This window comes from Haliotis asinina, chromosome 5, assembly GCF_037392515.1.
Source record: "Haliotis asinina isolate JCU_RB_2024 chromosome 5, JCU_Hal_asi_v2, whole genome shotgun sequence".
Taxonomy (NCBI): domain Eukaryota; kingdom Metazoa; phylum Mollusca; class Gastropoda; order Lepetellida; family Haliotidae; genus Haliotis; species Haliotis asinina.
The window spans coordinates 21,511,726-21,518,206 of record NC_090284.1 but is presented as its reverse complement, the minus strand read 5'-3'; the positions used below and the strand labels follow the sequence as shown (position 1 = coordinate 21,518,206).

Here is a 6,481-nt window from a genome sequence, read left to right as displayed (position 1 = left end):
TCCATGCATAAATCATTTTTGAAGAATATGGACAACAGGGGAATACATGATTTGCAGAACAACATCCCAAGTCATCATTTTGCAGATCCATCGAAGCTGATCTCAAGAAGATAGCATTATAATTTTGTGGTGCTGATGGTGATGGAGTACGTTGGGTGGTACACTGCAGTGACTGGGCTTTGACACTTTAGTAAATGAATATGGTTTAACACCGCTTTTAGCACCATTCCACCAGTATCATGGACACCAGAAATAGATTTTACACATTGTTTTCTGTGGGGAATCGAACTAGGGTCCTCGGCGTCACTACCGAACGCTTTACCGATGACACAACCCAACCACCCCGTTGACCGTCCTGCAGAATCGGACCTTTTGTGCAAAAAGTTTTTTTCATAAATTTCCTCCCACTCTAAGACAGTGCGTCCAAAAAGATCAACGTGTATGCACAGTAATGCCCAACACTGAGGGGCAATTCCTGCACGTCCATACTTCAGCGATGGCAGCACAACGTGACTCATCGATGTCATTGAACATCCTTTGACGTGCATGAGAATAAACTCTACAAAAATATCTGCGAGGTTGCATCTCATATGAGTGAGTGAGTGAGTGAGTGAGTGAGTCAGTGAGTGAGTCAGTGAGTCAGTCAGTCAGTCAGTCAGTCAGTCAGTCAGTCAGTCAGTCAGTTGAGGTTTACGTTGCTTTTAACAACATTCCATCAATATCACAGCTGGGGAAACCGGGAACGGGCCTCCCCACATTGTATCCACGTGGGGAATCGAACACAGGTTTCGGCGTGACGACCGAACACTTTAACCACTGGGCTACCCCCACCGCCATCGGATGATAAGTAATAAACACAAACACAAAATCCACAATTCCGATGTACAGAAACTTCAGTTTATCACAACGGCACCAGGTCGCCCTAACAGTCATTTCAAACTCCAGAAAATAGTACCGATAATAACGCGTTGCCAAGGTAACCGTTACGTACGCTCTCATAGCTCAGATCACACAACCTCATCCAATGGCCATTAAACGGCACAATACCTTTCAGTGCTACACGCTTGCCAGTTGAGTCGTTTGTGCGCATGCCCTTGTACACAGACATGGGTCTTTGTTTATGTCATTTCGTCTCGTCCAAGTTTTTTGTTTACAGGTTCTAAAATAACTGGAATATATTTAACAGGCTAAAACGATATTCTCTATGACCAGGGCCATTACTAGTACGTAGTACATTGCATAGTAAAGAAAATAACGTGTTGCCGAGGTAACAACCTCACCCACTGGGCATTAAACGGTAGACCACCTTTCAATACCATACTGCGGAATCGTTTGCGTGCATGTCATTGTACACTAAAGAAATGGCCTTTTGTTTATGTCATTTCGTCTATTCCAGATTCAGTCGTTTCCAGGCTTGTAGTGCGGTAACCGGAACATGTCTGTCTGAGGCTGATATTGTATATACCCTGATCCTGACCAGGGTCGCTATTGCGAGTCCACAGATGACCACTCCTCGCACTGGACATAATCATTAAAGCCATCCAAACAATGGCTATCTCCTTAGGAAGCTATGGTAGATATTCAGGATTGGGAGGAAAGTGACAGGCTAAAACGATATTCTATCCTAATGACCAGGGTCGTTATCGCGAGTCCACAGATGACCACTCCTGACACAGGACATAATCCTTAAAGCCATCCAAACAATGGCTATCTTCTTAGGAAGCTATGGTGGATATTCAGGATTGGGAAGAAAGTGACAGGCTAAAACGATATTCTATCCTTATGACCAGGGTCATTACTACAAGTATACAGATGACCAATGCTCACACAGGACACTACCCTTGAAGACATCCCCAAAAAGGCGATCATCTGTGGAACCGATGGTAGATACCCGGCATTGGGCAGAGAGATGGGTGACTGACTGAAATATATCTGCCATATTTCATCCATTAAATTTAGTTGTTCGCTGCACTGTTGTGTATGTCCTGAATTTTTCCCCATTCACAGTTATGCGTTTTGTGACATTGGCCAGAAATAACCCTGTTTCTGTAAAACAAACAACACTAGGTACTGTTCTGTTATAGATGTATATATGACCAAGTGAGGGAGTTAAAAGTTTACGTCACGTCGGCAATATTTCAGCCGTATCGTGACAAAAATTTAATATAGTACGACTATTTATATCATGCATAGATGTGATGACCGTACATATGCATATGACCATGCATATGTAGCCATATGGTCATCCCTCAAAGGCACCTCCACAATTAAAATGTCTCTATGGTATAGCGCCGTTAAACAAAAACATAAACAAACAAGAGCGTGTCAAATACAATACTAGACCTAATTTGAAGAAATTGTCCTTCAGATCAAGCAGAACCACAACATATTCAACTGAGTTACCAAAATGGATGGATATGGCGCCAAGTGACGGGAACTGACAGCCTAGTTAGCTCCCCAAGGTTATAAGCTCCATTAGTTGCCGTATGTATCCGTCCAGGTGAAAAACAGACACAGGAACCTCCGTGTAGTTTGCGATGAACCACGATGGAATCTTGTATGATGAGAGGTATGTTAAATGAGACGTGAGGACAAGGTGAGGTCTAGGAATTACCCAACCGGTTACGCCGGGACTGGCAGATGGAAGAACAGGAAATGAAATGAGTGTGAGATGACTGTACCGATCACATAGGATCATCTGGACAAGGTGGAACACATACAGAATACGCTATCCTAAACCTACATCTGTGTTGATATTTATCTTGAGACTCTGATGACCAAATTAGGATCACTTAGACCTGACGTTTATGTTTGTTTTCTTGCTTAGACAAGGGGTGTGTGTGTGTGTGTGTGTGTGTGTGTGTCTAGTGTCTAGTGGGTCAAGTGTTGACTCACCACGCTGAAGACCAGGCTTCGAATTCCCACATGGTAACAACGTGTGAAGCCCATTTCTGGTGTCCCTTGCCAGGGTATTAGTGGAAGGTGGCGTAAAGCTAAATCCACTGACTATGTATTGGCACAAGTTTGAAAACAGAGATATCCGTATATTCTCTCCAAATAACAATTGAGTGACTGTTGGGCAATGCCAAAGTATCACTGCTATATTCACTGGCCAGTAAATGAATCGACTCTTCACCCCAGCTGCTGAAATTATCAAAACAATTGGTCCCGTTGCACAAAGCAATCTTGGTGCTAGTACTACCGTAAGCCAGTGTCAGCGTATGGGAGTTGCGATCACCTTTTCGCTACGATCGCGCTGTGGAACGGGGCCCTGAGGACTGCTGCTGTTGTTTTCAGTAATTGGTCTGCTTGGTCCGAAGTTGGTCCCAGTTTCCTTGTGTATGCGTGGTCTTTTTGTCCTTAGAGCGCCTGTGCTTCATTTCCCTTCTACATCTAGTCCTTGTACTTGCAGCAAAGTGAGACAGCCTCTGTCCACAATTGTTTGTAACCTGTTCAACGTTACATTCAGGAATATTCCAGCTTTAACTGAACTGTCCAGTGATTTTCACAGAAGGGTACCTGAAGGCTAATGCTAGCGCTAACACCAACGATCCATATACATCGACGTCCAGTGGTAATAAACGTTACCACCATGATATTACTACAGATTCTAATGAAACATTTCTTTCGGAAAATTGATTCATAAGGCGTTCGTGATTAAAAGCGTCGACATCATATATAATGCAGCATACCCTGCTCCTCCCAAGTCCATCAGTTTCTTTGAAATTGATGCAAATTCTATCTCTTAGATCAACCGAATACAGAAAATGTCAATTTTCGATTCAATAGTGGCCCAAATCTTAATGTTATAAAGATCACGACCGCTGAATGATGGTCCCGACTGCGGCACAGCCACATCCGAACGTCGATCATCCCATCACGACAACTTTAGCAAACTATTCAGGTACTTAACCCCTTCGATGCTACGTCGAACGTGAGAATCAGAACAGTCAGTCCTTACCCAGTGCTTTTTCATGTAATCCAAAATCGAAATATCGTGTTCAAACAACGAATCTAAATATTATTTACCAAATCAACAAGAACTATAATCGCATCCACCTTGTACTAGCTGATAATATGATAATAAATATCTTTATCAGCGCTGGAAGTCTACATAGAGGAGATTGGTTAGGTGTGAAAGATGACGGCAGTGCCAGCCAATGAGTAGAGCCCCGCGCCGAAGTCAAGTCCATTGATCGCCAGCGAGAAGAATGAAGCACGCATCTGCCTATGTTGTCGGTTTGTGTAGATGTTGTGCTGATCATCTCACTTCGACAGACGCAGCTAACGTGCTGTGGGATATAGGAGCTTTCACAGAGGATACACATTTATGTAAGTCTTTCCGTTTTCGTGTTATTTCTTTCAACACTGGAACAAAGGAATCGGTTTATTCAACTATGAATTCATCTACCGGTTTTTCAGTTTTATTTATTAAGTAATTGCTTGTCTTGAAAAGGTTGGGCTTTGTTTTGAGAAAGAGTTTGTTTGAAAGTATTGATATTGTCTATGCCACTTACATGTGATACAAATATATGTGAAACAAGTAATATTTGACAATTTCATGGTATTCGAATTTAAGATTGGTAGCTACTTGCGAATTTCTAGAATAATATTTATTTGTTATGCCCTCTTTGAATGAGGTGAGAAAGCGTTTGCCTTATTTGAAATCCACTATTGTTATGGGCTGTTGCTTGGTGACAAGTACCGTTTCATAGCTCTATTTTTTGCTGTTTTGTTCCAAAAGCCATCATCATCACCACCATCAGTGGTCGGTGTGTACATTGTTCTTAGAAACCACATTATAATGAGTGTTTTTTATCTGTATTGTCACTGGTATTATATACCCAATCCATTGTTTCTGTGACATTGCTGAGTGACAGACAGGCAAGAATTGAGATGATCTAACTAGCATCGGTTCTTGACCCCTGAGTCGTCATCAATGAAATCTGGTACAGTTCAACGTTATAACGCAAGCGTGCTTTAAATACTCAACAGTTTATCTGTATCGTCACTGGTATTATGTATACCCAATCCTGTGTCTCTGTGACATTCCTGACTGACAGTCAGGCAAGTACTGATATGATCTAAATAGTATTAGTTCTTGGCCCTAAAGGGATAATTCTTATTGTCACTGGTGAAATGAGCAGATCTAATTGGCACATTGTCACATGTGTGATATATGTGATCGTCATGAAAAAATGAAATGTTTGTGTCCTACGTTTCTGTGTAATGATATTGAGTAATCTGATTTGGTAATATACTTCATGCTGCAAATTCCATATACATTGCTACGCCCTTTTTCAGTTTTACACACCTTCAATATACAGGGCTAACCGTGTTGCACAATCCAGGGAGAGAGAGAGAGAGAGTATTTTTTGAGCAGATCTAATTGGCACATTGTCACATGTGTGATATATGTGATCGTCATGAAAAAATGAAATGCCATAAAAAAACTGTCTGTGTCCTACGTTTCTATGTAATGATATTGAGTAATCTGATTTGGTAATATACTTCATGCTGCAAATTCCATATACATTGCTACGCCCTTTTTCAATTTATGTACACCTTCAATATACAGGGCTAATCGTGTTGCACAATCCAGAGAGAGAGAGAGTATTTTTTACATAAGGTGATTATACGTAACTTTGAACAAACAATCTTAATTGTTTGTTCAGTATTCTAGTAGTTTCTGAGTCGTAATTGTTTCATTTCGCCTACTCCTTCTTAGTAGAGATGTGCCACACGAGTTATTACCAGGAATGTGATGCCGTGAGTTCTAGGATGTGGTCTCTTGATCTAAGAATACATTCACTACATCGTGCAGCTGATACTTACTTTATGTCATCCACAGACAAGTCTATAACGATGAAGCAACGATAACTTACCATGTTGAAGTTACTTGGCTCACAATAGAAAGGCTCAAGGGTTGCCATCTTCTTTGAAGCGCAGGAATTCGCCGTTTCTAGCTGCGTCCCTTGGGCGTGCCCGGATCCAGTGATCGTGGGTTCAACTCCCTCTGAATATGATTCCTGCCTTATCGAAGCATACCTCATGTTAATAGGACCACTTAAATGGTGATGGACTCTGATGCTTGTTCTAAGGGCATACAGCATAAATGGAAAATGTCATTATTACCCCGGTTAACACAATCTGCCTTTGAGGCACTAGGAGGTTAATAGTCTGTGACGTATATCACGGATACCCATTTTCTGCAGATCCAGTTTTGAACCAATTCGCTTGCCTAAGGTGTGACCACATATGCGTCAGGGATTAAGTCATAGAAACTCTCAGCAACCATTCTGCCAAACGCGGTCACCATTCCAAAGACTATCCGTAACCAATTCTTTTCTTACCTTATCTATGTATGGCCTAAGCGATGTGCACAAAACCACCACAAAAACTGTTGTTAACCAACAATCTTAATGTCTAAGGCTTTTCCAATTTTCACCTCTACCCCACCCACACACACCCCTCAAAACCC

At 41.7% G+C, this 6,481-nt stretch overlaps 1 protein-coding gene across 1 annotated transcript in view; it reads left to right on the top strand.

The window, feature by feature from the left end:
* The first annotated feature begins 4,269 nt into the window (after positions 1 to 4,269).
* Positions 4,270 to 6,481, top strand: part of LOC137283758 (neuropeptide FF receptor 2-like) — a 67,737-nt gene continuing 65,525 nt past the window's right edge. Inside the window, exon 1 of the mRNA XM_067815430.1 lies at positions 4,270 to 4,332. The gene's annotated coding sequence lies outside the window, so the exon portion shown is untranslated. The remainder of the gene's footprint in view (positions 4,333 to 6,481) is intronic.